This window comes from Amblyomma mixtum, chromosome 2 (assembly GCF_055824585.1).
Source record: "Amblyomma mixtum isolate Tamu chromosome 2, ASM5582458v1, whole genome shotgun sequence".
Taxonomy (NCBI): Eukaryota; Metazoa; Arthropoda; class Arachnida; order Ixodida; family Ixodidae; genus Amblyomma; species Amblyomma mixtum.
The window spans coordinates 309,355,788-309,376,662 of record NC_143013.1 but is presented as its reverse complement, the minus strand read 5'-3'; the positions used below and the strand labels follow the sequence as shown (position 1 = coordinate 309,376,662).

At 45.1% G+C, this 20,875-nt stretch overlaps 1 protein-coding gene across 2 annotated transcripts in view; it reads right to left on the bottom strand.

Moving 5' to 3' along the window:
• LOC149364917 (monocarboxylate transporter 12-like) overlaps nt 1-12,074 on the bottom strand; it is a 39,372-nt gene extending 27,298 nt beyond the window's left edge. Inside the window, exon 1 of one of the 2 annotated variants that reach the window (XM_089574896.1) lies at nt 11,882-12,074. The gene's annotated coding sequence lies outside the window, so the exon portion shown is untranslated. Of the gene's footprint in view, nt 1-10,939; nt 11,107-11,881 lie in introns of those variants that run through there. The other variant, XM_089574895.1, reaches the window with a different exon arrangement.
• Between the last annotated feature and the right edge of the window lie 8,801 nt (nt 12,075-20,875).

The window sequence follows — 20,875 nt, the reverse complement described above, 5'->3', positions numbered from 1 at the left end:
GGACGAGAGGGAAAAGGGGAAGGTGGAGAGGGAGCCATGATTTGGACCATTATGAATGAATGGACCATCAAATACCTTCAATATATCCATAAGATTATCTTACAATTTTTCAAATTTCAAAATTTTTGTCCGAGAATGTTGGGCATGCGTACTCAGTTTGGTGTTTTGGTTTCCTAATTCGGCACTTACTTTTGTCGTTACCCTTTACTTCCACCCTGGAAATGACGTTAGCTGCTCCCCTTAAACCGTTATTGGTTATTGGTCTGCTTTGTTCTTGTACTCCCTGCACTTCCTCCTGATTTTGTGTCTGCGCCTTTGGCGCCGGTGTTCCGGAGTACTTGCGTTTGGGTCGCATTCAGCCTACGTATTCTCTTTTCTTGTCGCTGCTTATACCACACTCAAAAATGTTTACGGTTCTGCACTGTGTTCATTCTTCTTACTGGTATCTTTCTGCCTGTTTTCTTCGCTCCTACCTGTGCGTTTAGGGAGAATGTGTGACTGTCAGTTGCAGTTGACCACCCCGACCTACGGTGCCTACAACTGCACCCAACAACTAAGTATCCCGCCCACGAGCTGTCGACGACTCCAGGGGATCGCATATCTGCACCTAACACAGAATTAAATTATATTGCATTGCATTCCAAACGATACATTGTGTGCTTAGCCTTTGGAGTCGTATAAAATGCCACGCCAGGTCAAGCCATAACAGCGAGACTCGACACCGGGAACTGCGCAGGCCTCCATAGCGGCAACGATGAAAAGCGCGAAATATAGGGCGCGATTCAAGAATCCCACATATTTGTTGACGGAATGGGAGAGCACGTGGCCGAGGGTCGTGTGTGTGTACACTGTCGTGAATCCAGCTGCTCGCGCCGGTGCGCCAAGTTCCCAGTGCCACGGGGCTAGCTTGCTCTAAGCCAACCGTTCAAAACATGTGTGTGCGAAGGGCAACAGCTGCACGACCGGGCCCACGGCCCTCGACGAGGCATATATTCATCAGGTGAACAGTAAAACAACGATATTAATGCTCAGTGCTTAAACAGATTTCTGTGACTGTAATTCAACCGCGGAGTCGCAGGTTTCGACCTTGCGGCCGACGAGAAGTACAAACCACTGACAGCGTCATGTCAGGTAGTGAGCCGTGTTGAGCGGTTTAACATTCGTGTAACCGCACGGCTTACGCGCCCTTCTCGGTCGTTTTAAGGCTAAGAGTTTAATATCTGGGTGGCAACCAGGTATTAAGGTAAGGGTGCGGGTTAATTCGTCGTTCATGACGAAGAATTGCAGCACAACACATACAAAATGACACGCACACACACACAAGTTGACACACGTTACGTTGTGTCAGATACGTTGCCGTCGCAAATACACATGTGTCGCGTTATTTTTTTTTTTTTTTTTCAGAACGTTTGTCCCCGACGCCACGCGTCTGCTGTGCTTTCAACATTTTTGAAGCCGCAGCCCCGTTCTTTTCCCGACGAATGAGAGCGTAGTCGTAGAACGCGCCCACCCTCATTTCCATGTCACTCAGCCAGGCGGACACGGCCTTGCAGTGTACGGTCCCACATACAGATTAGGTGCAGTCATGGAGGGCGCCTAGATTTCCAGGCATTCCAGTCCATCGCTCTACGTCTTTCCCTCAGCTTTCTCCTTGCTGTCCCTATTCAAATCGCGCTACATCAACGATGGCACGAAATGGCCCATTCTGTGCGATCCAGGCCGCTTCAGGACAAGTAACACAGTGGAGTATGTTGCGAAAGAACTGTACTTCAGTTTCAGATTCGGCTGCCGTCAGCCGAATGAGTAACTATTTTTGAACTTCCGAAAAACCTGTCAGCGCGGAGCAATCACGGCGAGCTCCAAGGTGGAACTTCGTCTCGCAGTGACCTTGCACAGCAACGGTGGTGTTCTCACGATTCCGAGGCATCGACACTTGACTTTGTAGATTCAAGAGAAAGCTTTGTGCAGTAAGATGACGTTCATTCGTCTGATTTTAGTTTACCAGAGATACATTAGTGGTGCGGGCGAGGTTTCTCCTTTACCTGAACCTATTACCTCCTGATTTTAGTTCGGACAGAGATGACTGCTCCGCCTATCTCGGACTATCGACAGTCTGTAATTTTCGCTCTTGCCTTGGCCGAGGATATTCGCTGCTCTCCGAGTCGTCTTGAAAGTACTGGACATATTCTGAACGATTCCATACCATCGGCAGCCTAGCGGACATTATTCTTCCCCAAGACGGTCCTGGATCGACCTTGGCCGTGCACAATGAAGTAGTTCTAAGCATTGCGCACAAGCAATTTATTTGTTTTTTTAAACGGATCAGAAAGTTTAACACGAAGAGTTCTGTCACTTTGAATACCGATAACGCATGGAAACTATATGCTAGACTTTTGTTGTCGTATTTTCTGATTGAATATCCCCCTAACATAAAACAACTCGCGTATGAAACATTTGTGCGGCCAAATTTAGAGTATGCATCATCCATCTGGCACCCACGGCAATCGTATCTCACCATCGAATTGGAATCAATCCAAAATCGTGCAGCTCGGTTCATCACTTCATGTTACTCAAGAGAAGCCAGTGTCACCGCCCTCAAGCAGTCCCTCCGTCTCTCAACACTGGAATCACGCCGCGTCGTTTCCCGCCTATGCTTACTTCATACATTTTATCATAACACAAGATCACGGCACGCTCTATTAACCGCCCCACTACGAACGTCCTCCCGGCTTAGTCACGGTAACCCGATAGCACGCATCAGTGGCCACACGTCAGCTTACAACAACTCATTTTTCCCCAACGCAATAGCACTATGGAATTCACTGCCTAACGACATCGCTGCATGCACTGATCACAAAACATTCCGCGAGAAAATAAAAATTCACCTCACATAAATCTTGATCACTTCTGCGCTCTTTGTAGCGAGTATTGCTTGACATATCTTTATTAAATGATGTATCACCTGCTGGGAAACCCTGATATGACTGCAGCCCCTTTTATGTTTGTTTGTATGTTTGTTCTTTTTATTGTTATGCATGTTCCCATCATCGCCGTTGGAAACCAATATGCCCCCCCTTATGTAATGCCTTCGGGCCTTTAAGGGATCAATAAATGAAAATGTGCCTGAGTTTTTGCGCTACTAGCTCTTTGAAATTTTGCCATTCAGATATTTTTTCGTTGCAGGCTATACATATCCGGTTTCTTTCTTCCTGCAATTAAAAATAGAGCTCGGACAGCTACGCCATGATGCGCTGCAATTGACAAAAATTGTTTAATTAATGGGTGAAAGGATTTGTTACGCATACCATCCTGAAATCGCCTGTCTTCCCGCTAAGGAAACACTTAACCACTGCCAAAGAAGAACATAACTCGCCACCGTGTTTTACACGAAATTGGCTTCCGCCAGCTCTGACTCTACCATATATGCTGTACGGCTTGCACGGTAATATCTGCACCCAAAATCAGGCAAAATTTACAGTCCACGCGGCAGCTGCAGGCATACTTGCTGCGTAAGGACAATTCGCGCATACGCATTTGTAGCTTGCGGTAGTGGTGCCATTATCCGTTTTCCTAAAGGCCTCCAATGAGGCACCAACACTCGCACACTGTGTGTCGCGCTTACGAAAAAGAACCTAACCTAACCTAACCTAACCTAACCTCTCATTAGTAGTGTGAAGCTAAGGCTCAAGGTTTCAACTCATTATATGATTGCGCAATATGTCGCGTAGCAGCGTACAAGGAGCGAGAGACTAATATGGAGATGAGTGGAGTTGGGACCGGTAGAAGTTCGCTAGCTGAAAACGCACGCGCATTCAGAACCGTGACATTTCAAATTTTGTTATATATGGCAACTGTGTATTGCGAATCTATACGTACACATGATAACAGCTTACCATTTCACAGGCACTTTTACACTTACTACACCGACGAACACGTGACTACATTTGTGCCAAGACAGAGAGCGGATCAAGTTCACAACGTGCGTCATCGATGTGGTGAAGTGGGGTGGTCAAGTGTATGCAGTGTTGTTTCATGGCTTTTTTTTATTTTGATGTTCACAACGGCGATGAGGCCGTGCATGCCGCGTGATCCTAAGAAGAGTTCTATGCCGAAAAAAGCGCTCTTCTAACTCAGAAAGCCTATTTTTAAAAGCTGTGTGAAGTCTTAAGTGAAACACCCTGTACAAACGCAGAACACAGTTGAGCGGGTTGCGCCTGTGCGCGCCAGTCATGGGCAGTATCGAAGATCTTTCGATACATTTTGTGCATCGGTGTTAGGTATCGCGTGCTGAAAACTAGAGTATCGCAGTATCGGTATCGAAGATACATTTTTAGTGTATCGTGTATCTTACGATACTCGGTACAAAAAAAAAAAAAAAAAGCTGTAAAAGCCCTCGCTCAGGCGGTAGTAAAACACGGGCGGCAGCACCTTCGCTGCTTTTCAGCCAACTCCCAAGCTACCACTTCTGGATCGGCGTTTGTGCGCCGTCACATTTCAGTGCGACTGCTCGTACGTGTTCCTAGTTTGGGGTATATGCCAGTAGCCCTCGCCGCGTTACGCGCGGATAAGCAGCAACAGAAAACTTCTGAAGGAACCAGCGCACAAAACACAACGGACAAGAAAAAGGTGGTACACGACGGACAGGAGCGCTGAACTTACAACTTTATTTCGGAAGTAAAGATGCAACGTATATATACAGCCATGTCAGGGAGGCGTGTCACACAGGGAAATCAAGAACAAGTGAAATCTACAAGGTCATGATGAGACAAGCGGCACAACCAAACCAAAAACCTTAACTAATATAACATGTGAAGGTGACCAGTTTCAATGGAGGCAAGAAAAACAACAGGGGAAAAAAAAAACCAAGGGAAAAAAATGCCAGACCTCGCGAAGATGAAAATTGATACTGATAAAAAAAACCGATGAAACAAAAAGGCAAAAGCCAATAAAAGCGATAAAAGCAATAAAGTTAACAGGGCAATGGAAATGAAAAAGATAAGATGCCAACAAGTAACACGGCAAAAAATACTAACAGCTAAAATTAAGAAAACATCGCGGAAAAAATTAACAGCTAAAAGGTAAAACCCACAGAAACATAAGGTTAAGTCTTGTGAAAACAAATAGCGGAATAAAGTTGGCAGGAAAAAGACGGTTGCATAAGGTGGGAAGTTAAAATGCTAGTGCCTCGAATTTTGTGCCAGATAGGCGAGTTCTTTCTCAGATAGCGACACTGAAGGCTGACTAATGCACTTTTTCTTTTAACGACGCTATCGTGATTGCCTCAACTGTTTCATGGGGCCTCGTGTTTCTGATTGTGGCTATTACCCGAGTTTTTTCGAAGTGTGGCAAACATCCTGTTTCTACATCTTTGCAATCCCGACAATGAATACCAATGTGACGGCACTTTTGAACATTTGCGTTGTAATCATGTTCTTTTAGTCTTTCATTTAAACAACGCCCTGTCTGTCCAATATACTGCTTCCCACAGGACAGGGGGATGGAATAGACAACTGAATTGGTACACTGTACAAAATTCTTCTGGTGCCTGATATTGCATGTACTCTCTTTTTTACGAGTTTCATTGACCTTTCTGCAAAGCTGGGAAAGTCGCTTTGGGGCACTAAAGACGACTTCAACTCCAACACGTTTCCCAATTTTCTTAATGTTGTGCGAAATGCGATGCAAGTAGGGCATAACAGAGACTTTCTTTCTATTGGTGTTGTCAGTCGGGGCAGTCGAATCGGGTCGTTTTGATTTTTTAAGCATTGCTTCAGCGACTGAGGCTAAAAGCTTAGTGGGGTAGCCAGCATTTTCTAATCTAATTGTTTGCGCTAAAAAACTACTCTCAATTTGGTGTTCACACGATTTTACCAGCGCATTTCTAAAGATTCCTTGAACTACATTCCTTTTAACCAACTTAGAGTGGGCTGAGTCAAAAGGAAGTACCGGCTTCTGGCCCCTTGGCTCATAAGACCAGCATAGGTGATCACACTTGAAATGAAGGCCCAATTCTAAAAATCTCAAGGACCCATTATTTGGAAGTTCATGTGTAAGGGTTAAAGGAGAAAAGCATTCCAAGAAAATGGCCAATGTTTTCGAGACATCAACTTGGAAGGTATCCTGATTGCAATCGAGAAAAACGAGAAAGTCGTCTACAAAACGAAAAATCTTTGTTACTTTTGTACCCTCCAACCGACTGCTGACGTTTTTATCAAGTTTGGCTAAATACAGGTCGCTCAATAAAGGGGCAATGACGGAACCAATACAGATTCCTTTCTTCTGAAGAAAAATCTTGTCATCCCATTCTGCAAATGTTGATTTCAGATAGGCTGCTAGAAGTTCCAGGAAACCGCTTACTGCAATACCACATTCATTTTGAAAGGAAACCGGACCAAACTTGTCAATACAGTCGTTAACGCATTCCAGCAGGTCGTCATGTGGGATAGAATAAAATAAATCCTTTACATCAACAGAAAACCCTAAAAGTGGTTTGTTGTGCTGGGTCTTTAAAAATTCAACCACTTCTCCTGCGTGCTTAACAACGAAAGGATCATCAAGAGTCAATTTTTTTAGATGAAGCTGTAGAAAGCTGCCAACACATTTTTGCCAGGTGCCCGTTTCAGAAACAATGACTCTTAAGGGACAGCCAGGCTTGTGCGTCTTGGCCGTAAAGAACATATTTAAGGAAAGATTTTTGCTGCCGTTAATAGCATTTGTAAGCTTTAGCAAATTTAAGCTTTTGCATAGTTTCTTCACTTCTTTCTTTGCTTTAGAAATTGAGGTTGCGCGATGTCGATCGATGCGCATTCGACACAAGTTCCTGCCACCTGAAATCCTACGTCTATTTGGTGGCATCGCCCCTGCTCCCAACCATGGTATTCGGCTTTGTAAGTTGCTCAGGTCTGAGTGGCAGCACCAAGCACGTATTCACAAGGACTTTCTGCGTCTTCTTCTTATCCCGTCTTCGTCTTCACAAGACCCAGGTGACCGTTGGCGTCACTTCTCTTGCATCATCAACAGAACTACAGAATTCTTGTGGCAGCAGGTTTTGCCCCATATTCGAGCACAAGTACCTAAGAAGAAATCAGCCTCAAGGAATCCGGTGCATCTTGCTGAAGGTGTTTCTCTACCAGAGGATGTTCGCCGCTTACTGAGCAAAGGGCCGAAGTTCGCCATCGAACCAAGGTTATCCGCCCCCGATTTGCTTGCCGCCGTCAGGAGTGTTTCTCGGCTTGCGCCAGGAGCGGACGCCCAGCGGTGCATTTCTGAAGGCGTTGACATGCTGGCAAGGTGTGAAGGTAAAGGCACTACGCTTCCTCTGCAAAGAACTATAGCTGTTTTGAAAGAAAAGCGCCTAGTGTTACTGGCTGCTGACAAGGAGGGCGGTTTCTGTGTTCTACCTAGACAGCTCTACCATTTTAAAGCCTCTGAAGCAATCCAAGCCTCTTTCGATCGACATCGCGCAACCTCAATTTCTAAAGCAAAGAAAGAAGTGAAGAAACTATGCAAAAGCTTAAATTTGCTAAAGCTTACAAATGCTATTAACGGCAGCAAAAATCTTTCCTTAAATATGTTCTTTACGGCCAAGACGCACAAGCCTGGCTGTCCCTTAAGAGTCATTGTTTCTGAAACGGGCACCTGGCAAAAATGTGTTGGCAGCTTTCTACAGCTTCATCTAAAAAAATTGACTCTTGATGATCCTTTCGTTGTTAAGCACGCAGGAGAAGTGGTTGAATTTTTAAAGACCCAGCACAACAAACCACTTTTAGGGTTTTCTGTTGATGTAAAGGATTTATTTTATTCTATCCCACATGACGACCTGCTGGAATGCGTTAACGACTGTATTGACAAGTTTGGTCCGGTTTCCTTTCAAAATGAATGTGGTATTGCAGTAAGCGGTTTCCTGGAACTTCTAGCAGCCTATCTGAAATCAACATTTGCAGAATGGGATGACAAGATTTTTCTTCAGAAGAAAGGAATCTGTATTGGTTCCGTCATTGCCCCTTTATTGAGCGACCTGTATTTAGCCAAACTTGATAAAAACGTCAGCAGTCGGTTGGAGGGTACAAAAGTAACAAAGATTTTTCGTTTTGTAGACGACTTTCTCGTTTTTCTCGATTGCAATCAGGATACCTTCCAAGTTGATGTCTCGAAAACATTGGCCATTTTCTTGGAATGCTTTTCTCCTTTAACCCTTACACATGAACTTCCAAATAATGGGTCCTTGAGATTTTTAGAATTGGGCCTTCATTTCAAGTGTGATCACCTATGCTGGTCTTATGAGCCAAGGGGCCAGAAGCCGGTACTTCCTTTTGACTCAGCCCACTCTAAGTTGGTTAAAAGGAATGTAGTTCAAGGAATCTTTAGAAATGCGCTGGTAAAATCGTGTGAACACCAAATTGAGAGTAGTTTTTTAGCGCAAACAATTAGATTAGAAAATGCTGGCTACCCCACTAAGCTTTTAGCCTCAGTCGCTGAAGCAATGCTTAAAAAATCAAAACGACCCGATTCGACTGCCCCGACTGACAACACCAATAGAAAGAAAGTCTCTGTTATGCCCTACTTGCATCGCATTTCGCACAACATTAAGAAAATTGGGAAACGTGTTGGAGTTGAAGTCGTCTTTAGTGCCCCAAAGCGACTTTCCCAGCTTTGCAGAAAGGTCAATGAAACTCGTAAAAAAGAGAGTACATGCAATATCAGGCACCAGAAGAATTTTGTACAGTGTACCAATTCAGTTGTCTATTCCATCCCCCTGTCCTGTGGGAAGCAGTATATTGGACAGACAGGGCGTTGTTTAAATGAAAGACTAAAAGAACATGATTACAACGCAAATGTTCAAAAGTGCCGTCACATTGGTATTCATTGTCGGGATTGCAAAGATGTAGAAACAGGATGTTTGCCACACTTCGAAAAAACTCGGGTAATAGCCACAATCAGAAACACGAGGCCCCATGAAATAGTTGAGGCAATCACGATAGCGTCGTTAAAAGAAAAAGTGCATTAGTCAGCCTTCAGTGTCGCTATCTGAGAAAGAACTCGCCTATCTGGCACAAAATTCGAGGCACTAGCATTTTAACTTCCCACCTTATGCAACCGTCTTTTTCCCGCCAACTTTATTCCGCTATTTGTTTTCACAAGACTTAACCTTATGTTTCTGTGGGTTTTACCTTTTAGCTGTTAATTTTTTCCGCGATGTTTTCTTAATTTTAGCTGTTAGTATTTTTTGCCGTGTTACTTGTTGGCATCTTATCTTTTTCATTTCCATTGCCCTGTTAACTTTATTGCTTTTATCGCTTTTATTGGCTTTTGCCTTTTTGTTTTATCGGTTTTTTTTATCAGTATCAATTTTCATCTTCACGAGGTCTGGCATTTTTTTCCCTTGGTTTTTTTTTTCCCCTGTTGTTTTTCTTGCCTCCATTGAAACTGGTCACCTTCACATGTTATATTAGTTAAGGTTTTTGGTTTGCTTGTGCCGCTTGTCTCATCATGACCTTGTAGATTTCACTTGTTCTTGATTTCCCTGTGTGACACGCCTCCCTGACATGGCTGTATATATACGTTGCATCTTTACTTCCGAAATAAAGTTGTAAGTTCAGCGCTCCTGTCCGTCGTGTACCACCTTTTTCTTGTCCGTTGTGTTTTGTGCGCTGGTTCCTTCAGAAGTATGTATTACCAACTAGCCCAACAACAAGTGTTGCTCAAACAGAAAACGTTTCAGGTTTATTCATATAGCCAAGTGCTCACAGACTGGTTCATATGAGGAACTTTGCGTCAAATTATTTTTCGCTAGGCGGCTTACGGAAGCGATCGCTTCAACGTATATATGGCTTTAGTCCAAATTAAAGTTCTAACAAGGCCAACTGCGCAAACAGCGGAGCTTCAACATATCCATGCGGTCGGGTTCGTTTAAAAGTCCTTTCAGGAAAAGTGCTCTATAGAAATACACTAAAGGTTGCAGAAACCACGCGTACATTTCCTAAGTTCGCCAATTATATTACCGGCATTGTTAGACAGTGATATCAGTTATGTAAACTTCATTAGTCGTAATATAACCTGTATTATATTTGATATTTTAGTGATGTATCGAAGTATTGACGATACAGTATCGAGTATCTGTATTGAAAATCGATTTCGGTTCTGTATCTTGTATCGGTATCGGGGATACAATTTTCAAAGTGTCGAGTATCGTATCCGAGATACTATTTAGAAGTATCTTGCCCAGCCCTGGTGCGCGGCTTGAGTGGACGATATTGTAAATACGCTGCGGAAGTCTGCGAACCGTCGAGGACTAGCACCTTATAGCGCCTGGTGGGCATTGCAGTAATTGATTCTGTAAACCGCATTAAATACATTATGGCACTTCCCGTGCTTTGATATAAATACGGCTCTTTTCCGCCTCAAGGGTGATAAAGCGATTCAAATTTTTTAAGCGCTTCAAATCAAGAACAACCGCGACAAAAAACTTTCCTCGTCTTCGGTCTCTTTCCTCGATAGCTAAATAACTTTGTTAGAAATTTCCAGCAGAACGCGTTTTTGTTTGGTAGTACAGGGTTTTATTTCCTGTGTTTTGCGTTCGAGAGTGCACATATTGGCTCTTCGTGCATATCGCTGCTTCTGCATCAAAATATCCAGTCGTTATTCGTTTTTGTTTACGTCCAGCTTTGTCTTTGAGTCATTTTTAGTAGAGTTGCTGCCAGCGGCATTTAAAATGAACCTTGCTTGAGTTCCTGAACCCGCATTCGTGGCAAGTATTTCGATTAACGCATAGCAAACAGCCATCCTGAAACCCCTCGCCCCAGCTGGGCTGCTCGTACATTAACCCCGTGCAAAATCGATACTGTCAGGCACATTGTCAAGAGAACGCGACCTTTCGGTGCACTATCAAAGTACAGATCCCTACAGCACGAAAAGTAACAAAGTTTTTGTTTCGACATACCTTTCTGTCGTCGGAAGGTAAAGAACGGGTCGATCGCGAGTGGAGCACACCGTGTCTACTGGTGGGCTTCGTACAGCAGACTTCCCGTGGGAGCGAGAGCGTCAGAGGGACTCTCTCGCAAACGAGAGCCTACGGTGTCGGATGGTCGCGATACACATAAACAAAAAAAAGAGATGCCATGCGGCGCGCGGGCTTCCGGTGGCGTTTTCATGTGACGCATACATGGTTACGCCGTCCACGATACACTCTGAGCATTCAGAATCGCTATTCCATAAATATGCACGAAGAGCACACCCTTTCCTGTTTTCTAACTTGTTTTCCTTCTAGCGCGAGATATTCAAAAGTCATTTTTCGACTTTAGTCGAGAAATAAGCAAAAAAAAGAAAACATTCTCCTTGAAAACTCGCTCTTCCCTTTCGTTTGGGAGAGACCTGTACGTGCGTAGAAACCGGAATAAGGCGTCTCGACGGCCTAGCTCTTTCGAAACTCCAACAGAATGAAAATAGCAAGAAGATATGACCGCGCTATTTTCGTCCCTGAACAATCATAAGCCAACTAGTTGGTCATAACGCCTATTCCAGTACGGTCCTTGTCAGACTCGTGTACAGCGCTGAAACAGTGCGAAAAATACATCGCAAACTGAAATTCCACAGTGGTGCATGGTTTTCGAAGTAAAGTCAATAGCGCCTACCAGACTTGTTTGCGTCCATGTTCAAGTACCTCGCCGCAAACGTTGCCTCTCGTACAGAGCATGTGGAGCTTGTCATTTACCTCTTTTAGCACCTGTGCCGTTGCGTGACATTGTGTACTTGCTCTGTTTTGCTTTCCGTACGAAGCAATCATGCACTCGCCTAGACAACAGCCACATTTCTGCCATAACTGACTGCAGCGCGACATCCGCGCCGATTGTGTAATACTCAAAGCCCCGCCAAGCGGACCAACCTTGAGCGCCGAGGCGGCGCGGCGACGTCTCCCCAACGCGGGCACAGTCTTCGCGCGGAGAGGCACCTCCGTTTCGTGGCAGTCCTTCGAAGCACGGCCTTCCGTCGCGAGTAGGGACAGTGTATCCAAGCGTCGCAATCAAGCGCTGGCGCCGTGCCACTCACTCGCACTGGAGGGTCCGTAAACCCGCACTGCGAGAGCCTCTTGCGAGGGGTGTTTTCTTTCGCCCCCCAGCGCATACGTTCAAGCGGACGCCTGCAGTTATCACCCGCCTTTCCCTATCGCTTCTTCTGCCTTCATCCGACCCGTTCGGTCGCTCTGTTTGGTCGCGCTTCCCCTCTCGACGCAGCACACAGCCGCAACAGCAGTGCCGGAGGTTGAGAGATGCAGGAACTGAGCAGCCGAGCTGCGTACCACGCCAAGCGTACAAAGCACAGCTGGTGTGAAGCAAATTTAGTACATTGGGCTTAGAAAAAGTCATAAGCAATAAGAGTGACTAGCTTAAAAAGCTGGTAATCTTTTAGAGTTATGCAACTAGAGCAACTGCGCACGGAGAGAGGAATAGCACAGAACGCTATGTGTCACATTTTTCGGCCTGTGCCCGTGTTCAGTTCCGCTAGCGCCTCGCTGTAAACGGCCGCGGTTACATCAGATCACTGCAGCGACCGACGCGTATAGCGGACAGCTGGCCCAGAGGCCACTGCGATAAGCCGTTGGTTGACTTCGTAGGGAAGTGAGCCGTTTGTATCATTCCACGCCAACCGACTCAAGCGTTGCGGTTGATCATCCGTGATTGGTTTAAAAAAAATCATGAAAACTTATCACAGCGTTCGAATCCAAGACAATACATTTTTGACGAAAACTTTATTCTTGAGGTGATAGCAGTGTGAACAATTTGAGCAAGGCACCGCTCAATAATTGATAGAAAAAAAAGTATTTAAAGAACACTACAAAATTTGCTTAATACCATTTGCACACATTCTGGCTTTCTATGTGAATCGGATGATGTATTGTGTAGAGCGTTAATATTTTTTTAAGTTAAAAAATATAAAAATGACGCCTGTTTTGATTTTTTTTTAATATCAACTTGCTCGCAGAAATTACAGAATAGCCGCTTTGCTTCCCTTGGTGTCTAGTAGCAATAAAGAATGTTACCTGATGAAACTGAATACGTCGAAGTTAAAATAAAAAATGAAGTTGCAAAAAAGTGCGCTTTGAACCATTAAACACTTTATTTCACGCTGAGATGGTCTGGCTAAAAATGCAAGTGATAACTGGTTTAGTAGAACAGTTCACTGCTTTTAATTTCTGAAATTTTAATCAAAATAACTTTCGGTAAAAGCGAAAAGGAATTTTGACGTTGAGCTTTAACGGCGCAAGATGCATCGTCTCTTAGCGTCTCTTCACTGCAGAGCACGCTATCATTCACACTGTGGCCAAACGAAATGTGCAGTTGTTCTTAAGTGAGGTTTACACTGTAGAGAGGCATCAAAACATTGCTTGCCGCTGGAGGGAAATCACACGCACCGGTCAGGTAGTTTAGAAAAACCAACCAAGTAGACATCCCGACTTACCCACATAGGCAGAAGCCGCCGAAGGTCATACTTCTACAGAGAGGCCTGGTTCATCAATGGGACTAAAACTGAACTGGGCCGCGCTCGCCAACAGCGTGTTTTGCGTTGCCTGGAGCAGAGGCGAGGACTGCGCTCCGCCACGACGGAAAGAAGTCCTCGTCGAGGACGAAGTCCTCGCATTGGCTCCGAGTCACGCGCTCTCCTCGATCTTATTCGGACATAAATAAATCTCTTGTGTTACGGTTTCCATGCCGGCTGATCCTCCCTTCCTCGTGGTACTCGCGAGACATGTGTTGAATTACTTGGTTTTTTCTACTCTTGATTCCCTGTCTCCAAAGCGGGTCCGTTGGAACTTCAAAAGGGGAAACAACATTAGATGGTGTTTGTCCTTCTATTGTCCGCTGTTTTATCCAACTCTTCATACCTTAGCTATCTTATATAACTTCATTAGGGACAGACTGCTGTTAGGTAAGGCCACCCGCCGAATATCGTGTCACGCCGGGTGCCGTGCTCTGCGGAGAAGAAGCGCTGAGACGACGCAACTTGCGGCATGCGAGCTCAACTTAAAAAAATTTTCTCACTTAAACCACAAATAATTTCTAATAAAATTTCTGCAGTGAAAGACAATGGCCAATAGGAAAAGCAATTCTAAACTCGTTACCGATTGTACTCTTACTTGGACCACCTCAGGGTGAAATAAACGGTGTTTATAATTGAAACTTCTGCAACTACTTTGTAGTTTATAGTTCGTTTCTGCAACTTCCATATATTTTTTACGTAACATATTCTGTATCGTCCGCTGTAACAGTTTTCTAGGTGGTAGACACCTAGGGAAGAAGAACGGCTTTTTTGTAATGGCCGACAGCAAGTTGCTATTCAAAAAAAGAATGACAAAAATCTGTCACTTTTTTCCCCCGCCGCAGTGGCTAAGTGGTTCTAGTGATCGTCTGCTAACCCGAAAGACGCGAGTTCGATCGCGGCAGAGGCGGTCGAATTTCGATGGAGGCGAAATTCTACAGGCCCATGTACTAAGCGATGTCAGTGCACGTTAAAGAACACCAGGAGGTCGAAATTTCCTGAATCCTTTACTACGGCGTCTCTCATAGCCGGAGTTGCTTTGGGACGTTAAACCGCATAAATCAAATCAATCATTACATTTTCTTTAAATTCTAAAAATATTTACGACCTACAGAAATACATTATCCGAATCACATGTAAAAAGCCAGAATCTGTGCAAATGTCACTAAAAAATTTGTTTAGTGGTTTCTGAATATTACGAATTTTTTATCAATTATTGAATGGTGCCTTCTTTTAAGCCTTTCCGAAATGATCAAATGGCGCTCGGGTTACGAATAAATATTTTTCGTCAAAAATATTTAAGGCTTAAATTCCCACGTTGTGGAACGTTCTTTTTTCATTTTTTTAACAAATCGAAGATGATTGAGCGCTCATCTGAGATGTTTAGATTAGAATGACACGTTTACATGACGCCGACGCAAGAAAAACCGGTCCCCCTTCGCTGTGTTGTTTTTTTCAAGGGATGGGTGAATGCGAACGTGGAGAGACGTGATGCGACTGTGCCACCTTCGTCCAATGCTGAAAGCGCCGTCGAGCTTGTCGAGTCTTATCTGCTTCGAGGGCAGTCTTGGGGGCACTTGACAGGAACCGATACAGACTAGAGGACATGGTTGCTTAGTTAGCAGTGACCCTTTTTGTGTCGCCGACCGCTCCCAGTGTCCGCCATATCCTTCCTAAAGCATTTTGCCGGCTCTCTAGAGAACGCTTTGGAACATACTCGTTTGCATGCGTTTCGCAAGTTTGAAGCGCAGATGTTACTCTATGCCTCTGTCTATTCAGAGCAGCTATGAACGTGCTCCTCCCACCGATAAAAGTACGAAGAAAAGGACGCACACGTGAAGAACTTGCCAGCCCTTAGCGACAAGGCTATCAAGAAACTGCAGCCCGAACCAACGCCTTCTTGACAAAGTTACTCTTGAGAGTGCTGCCGGGACACGGCGGAGAAGCGCCCTTTCAAAGCGCGCGGGCCGCCGCACACTCTTCGGCCGGGTGCCAAAACATGTCAGTGCTTTGCCAATCGACAGAGGCCGCTAAAACTAAAATTGTAAGGTATTTTTATTCGCAACAGGTTTTTTTTTTAACTGGGTGTGATAATTTAACTGCAACAAGTGCCTATGATGCTTCTAAACAGTTAAATGTAACACGCACGCTTTACTTATTGGTCTGCTAGTTTTATCATTGATGTTTAGCGGCACATTTGAAAGCATTACTTAGACCTAGCAGCCCCTGTGCTTTTGCAACATTACCATGGGCTTTGAACATCAGGCGAGCCTCACGCTCCCGACCTACGCTGACCCTTTAGCGGCTGAATTATAAAAAAAAAAAAATAAAGGGAAATTATAATTCTGTAATTTCCGAACTCTGCGCCCTCACTGACAATCTATGTCCATAAATTCGTTAGCACAGCTGCGATTCTGGACATCGGAATGTCACGCATTTGCGACACCGTGCGAAGGTGAAAAACAATATCGGAAAGAATGACACAGGGTCAGGGGGCAATGTGGGGTGCTATATGGCCTTAATAGCGCTCAGCCAAGAACGCTTCTTTGCCAGACGCCCAAAGGACGAAGATAATTTTTTTTTAGTGTTCCGAAGTGCGGATTCAATGCAGGCATGAAGTGACCCAGTGAGGCTTGTGCTCAGCTCAGGATAAGGTTTATCTGAGACATGAGTAGAAACTTTAAAAGACAGTGAATTCTGAGCATATTTTTCTTCATGCAAAAGATAATGCTATCTTATCAGCGGTTAAATGGTTGGCCTCAGCGTTTTTTTTTTACCTTTCACTGCAGCATGCAGTGTGGTTGCTCAGTTGCTTTAGCGTTCGGTTGCTGAGCGCAAAGATCGTGGGTTCCACCGCGGCGGTCGCATTGCAATGGAGGAGAAATACAAAAACTCCTGTTCACTGTGCAATGTCTTCACACGCGGGGCAAGCCAAGATGGTCGAAATGATTCCGGAATACTCCACTACGGAGTTCCTCAAAGAGCATGTGTCCCTGCAGGAGAACCCCACATACCACCGATTCAGACGCTCCTATCCGGTTTTGCAGCACACGGACTCGGACCGTCTTTTCCGCGTTGTCACTGTCCCGTCGTCCTCACTTATTTTGCTGTTTGCAGTGTTCAAGGACTCAGCCGTCATCGCTCTTGTCACTCAGCCACCTGTCATCACCCTCCCTTTTGGAGAGACCCGCGTACTCAGCCGACCAAAGCCGTCGAAGATAGCACTCTGCGTTATCTCTCAGAATAACGGTGCAAATTGTCCGACAGGATGACTTTCAGTTTATAGCTGGGAAGCCGTATTGTGCCTCCTCTTCCAGTGTTCTTTATCACCGCCGGCATATCGGCTTATCATTTCTTGATCTTCAAGCAAGTGGAATTACTTTTCCTATGCCACTACAAAATCGATCGCCAAGAGCCAAGACGTCTGAGCGTGCTAAGACGGTCTGACTGATCGCCACGATATAAGAAGCACGAGTTATCAGGAAACTTACCTGGCGTAACCTGGACAACACGCGTGTCACAGCCGCCGCCACCGAGTGCCCATGCGAGCACGTTCGCCTAGTAGACAATTCCAACTCTACTCCAACTTGTTTATCTTCATCCACCTGCTTGTCTAGTTCGGCCTGTGCGGTTTAACGTCCGAAGCCGCACTTTGGCTATACCTATAGCCCTGTGCTGGAGTTGGCAGTGTTTGACGCGCAGTTTTTTTCCACACCACCTACCTGCTCTTTTTTGTTCTTGACATGAGATTGTGCGTTCTGTCGAAGCCACACGTAGCGTGCGTAAGCTGAGTGGGCTACGTCGTCAGCTCCTAGGCAGGAATGTTATCTCACGCGCCATTCTAATAGCTCACAATGGCGTCTCGAATTCATCGCGACCCTAGGCAGCTAACCGCAGCAGTTTGTAAGTGCACAGTAGAACAATTGCATTGCCGCCTAGGCACTGCAGGATGCCTATGTAGACGTCGTCGAGGGTGGCTCCTGGTTAATGATTTCGATTACCCAAAGCTGTTTAGCCTGCCCTCACATGTTGCACAGCAAACGGCGGTTTTTCAATTTCTTCTGCATAGAAATGTGCGAGATTATAAGTGTGTACCTGAGGGTAGGCTGTGAACTTTCCGGTGTTTACTTCTGAGAAAAATCGCCGGTTGTTTTCCGGCGTTTACATTTTTATGGTAAATCTTTGTTTACTGGCTAGTTGTATTATGTGCAAACGTTAGAAGAGGTGATTACCGGCGAAAAAAAAAATCTCGAATATTGCAGAACTGGCGATAAAAGTAAAGAACGCCAATTCTTTTTTTTTTTTCATTATTGGTGCACACACTATGCACAGTTAGTTGTAGAAGTAGGCTTGGAAGCCTTTTTTACTTGACTGTGTTAGCATTCTTGGGTTGATAGCACTCAATGTCTAAAATGCTGGTTCAGCATTAGTGCTCGGGATTTTAAAAGGTGATGGGGACAATACGGGAGCGCATAATTACTTCCCAAGGTGTCGGAGCGACGACGACAGTAGTGATCCTGTGTGGAGACATGTTTTGGTCCTCCGGCTGAAGCATCTTCTGTAATCAATGCTAACGTCCACCTGTAGACGTCACCTGTGAACTGCAAGCAACAGGGAGTGTTCTGTTGAATGTTCTTAAGCAAGTTGTCTGAGCCTGGTAGAATGGTGTGAAAACCCTGCGAATTGCATTCTTTGGTCCTCATTCACCATGCTTATTAGGCTGCCCACGCTATAGTGGCCTCCCGCTGGTGCATAGCTCGATTTCTTGAGCAGGAACAGTGTAATGACAGAAAACATTGCAAGTATCTAGTGGGTTGCATGCGCCATTAGGCTACGGCCTTGACCACTGTAGTCCTTGAAGGACTAAATATCTCAAGGAAATCGCGGCCATAGTGTAGTTGTCGGCGATTTTAGTATTGATTTAAGCAATGGCACGAATCATAACTATAGTTTGTTTGTGCAGTCATTAAATCTTCACAACTGTATTACTGAGCCTACTCGAGTTACCAGCACAACTAGTTCTTTAATTTGCCATGCAAACACTGTTATCGGACTCTGTGCTAGAGCATACAGCGACACTACATAACTTGCCTGTATAGCCAATATTCCATGTATGCCGCGGCGGTGGCTCAGTGGTTATGGTGCTCGGTTGCTGACCCGAAATACGCGGGTTCGATCCCGGCCGCGGCGGTTAAATTTCTTTGGAGCAGAAATTCTAGAGGCCCGTGTACTGTGCGATGTCAGTGCACGTTAAAGAACCCCAGGTGGTCGAAATTTCCGGAGCCTTTCACTACGGCGTCTCTCATAGTCTGAGTCGCTTTGGGGCGTTAAACCTCAGAAACCAAACCAAACCAATATTCCATGTGTGCAAATATCGGATGTGTGCAAAAACCAGCCTCTTTCTTCTGCATCACGTGCGCGCAAATATGACGCCCTGCGGCGCACAGTATTAAGCCAAACAGACTTTTATCCTACGTGTTATCAGGAAACTTACCTGGCATAACCTGGACAACACGCGTGTCACAGCAGCCGCCACCGAGTGCCCATGCGAGCACGTTCGCCTAGTAGACAATTCCAGCGCTGCTCCAGCTTGTCTGTCTTCATCCACCTATCACCATGTCGTCGATAATGCGAAAAAAAAAGATTTAACGCGTTTTGTTTCGCGTTGTTTCCGATCCTTGTCCACTGCTCCACTTCTACATTCATAAGTTGTCGTAACTCTCTAAGCGCAATACTGTGCAACTAACCGAGCTGAAATTTTAAACGTTCATTTCTTAACCTAAAGAGAACATTACCCAGGTCGCAAATAGAAGGTTCTTTTTCCGAGAGTGTGCATTCAAAATAAGAATCACTCCCGAGAATGTTGTTGTAACTGGAGTGGAAAAGCCAATTGCATGCTCCTGTTCATTTTTTTTTTCTTTCGTTTACGTTGCCCCTATCAAATACAAACAGCTATGTTTGTTAGGTATACTGCATGTACTGCTTCGGCAGGGTGGTGCAACATTAACCTTGCTAGAGAAAATCTTATCGGCATCACGAAACGTAAACATTTGGAGACCAGTGTGTCATCCACCTGTTGCACAGGAGTCCGCTATTGCTGGACCAGGCTGATTTCTAGTTGTGCTCACGCCAGTATGCTACAGCCATTGCAAGAAGATGCTTTCAAGCTGGACAGTGGGGGCACTTAATTCAGTTGGTTATCAAGAAGAAAAGGCCAATGTCTTATAGTTGAGACAAACCTCATCTGCACCAGAACTGGTGCAGCGATCGTGAATAAACTATCACCACAGGCGAGAAATTAGAGAACACAATTTAATTGCCACATGGGTATTTATGTGGGGATACCCCGCAGTGTACTTGCTTTGAGCCAGCCTCTAGGTGACTTTTTTATAACCATTGCACACTCTGTACCAAAGACTGACCTTCTGCAGTGTCCAGGCGTCACATGGACATGAACATTTCGTGCACGTATATGGCCATAAATACCCATCCCGTCATCACAGGTTCACTCGAAACCTTTCATTCATGCGGAACAAGCATGCTTTCTCGTCCTCTGCAATAAGAACAATGTTAACACCTGCTGGTATACATTGCCGGATAAAAGAGCACATGTAATCTTGTTCGCCTGCAGTTTTAATGCCTAGTCTATTTTGAGCAACCCGACTACACAGCTTGCTACCTTCTACTATAACCGAATCTATGACCATCGCAAGGGCATACAAGCGACTGCCGCTGTACGAGCCTTAGCACGCCATGATCTTGGCGGACCTTGGCGGTGAGTTCTTGAACTCGTCTAGCTGTGGCCTCCCTTGGATAATTTAGTCGTGAGTGTGAAAACTACGCGTTACAGAATTTACTGTGTATTTCTATTTAATCTCCTCTAACACTGGTGCCCCCAGTAACACCGCAAAGATCACCTTGCACATCGACTAATGCAGCGATGTCCCTTCGCGACCAGATTGCGGAACAAGACACCCACCTGCCAATGGCTCCATTATGATCTACGCAGATGCAAACATCCAGACCTGCGAAACAACAACCGAAGTCTACTGCCCTTGCCAGCCTGTTTTTAATAAGACGTCCGCTTTTCGACGCCTTTCAAGTAACACGCCTACACCGACGCGTCAGTCACAGTGCAGAAATTTACCAAAGCATCAATCATCTCGCAGCACGCATGCTGCAGCTGATTTGTATGAGTGGATCCCACGTGCCCTCCTCAGCACCCAAAGCTGTGCAGATTATGCGACACCCGAAGCTACAACAACCTCGTCATTTCCTCTGCTCCTAAATCTCCTATAACAAAAAAGGAGCATCTCCGACTCCGCATACGGGCTCTTATCCA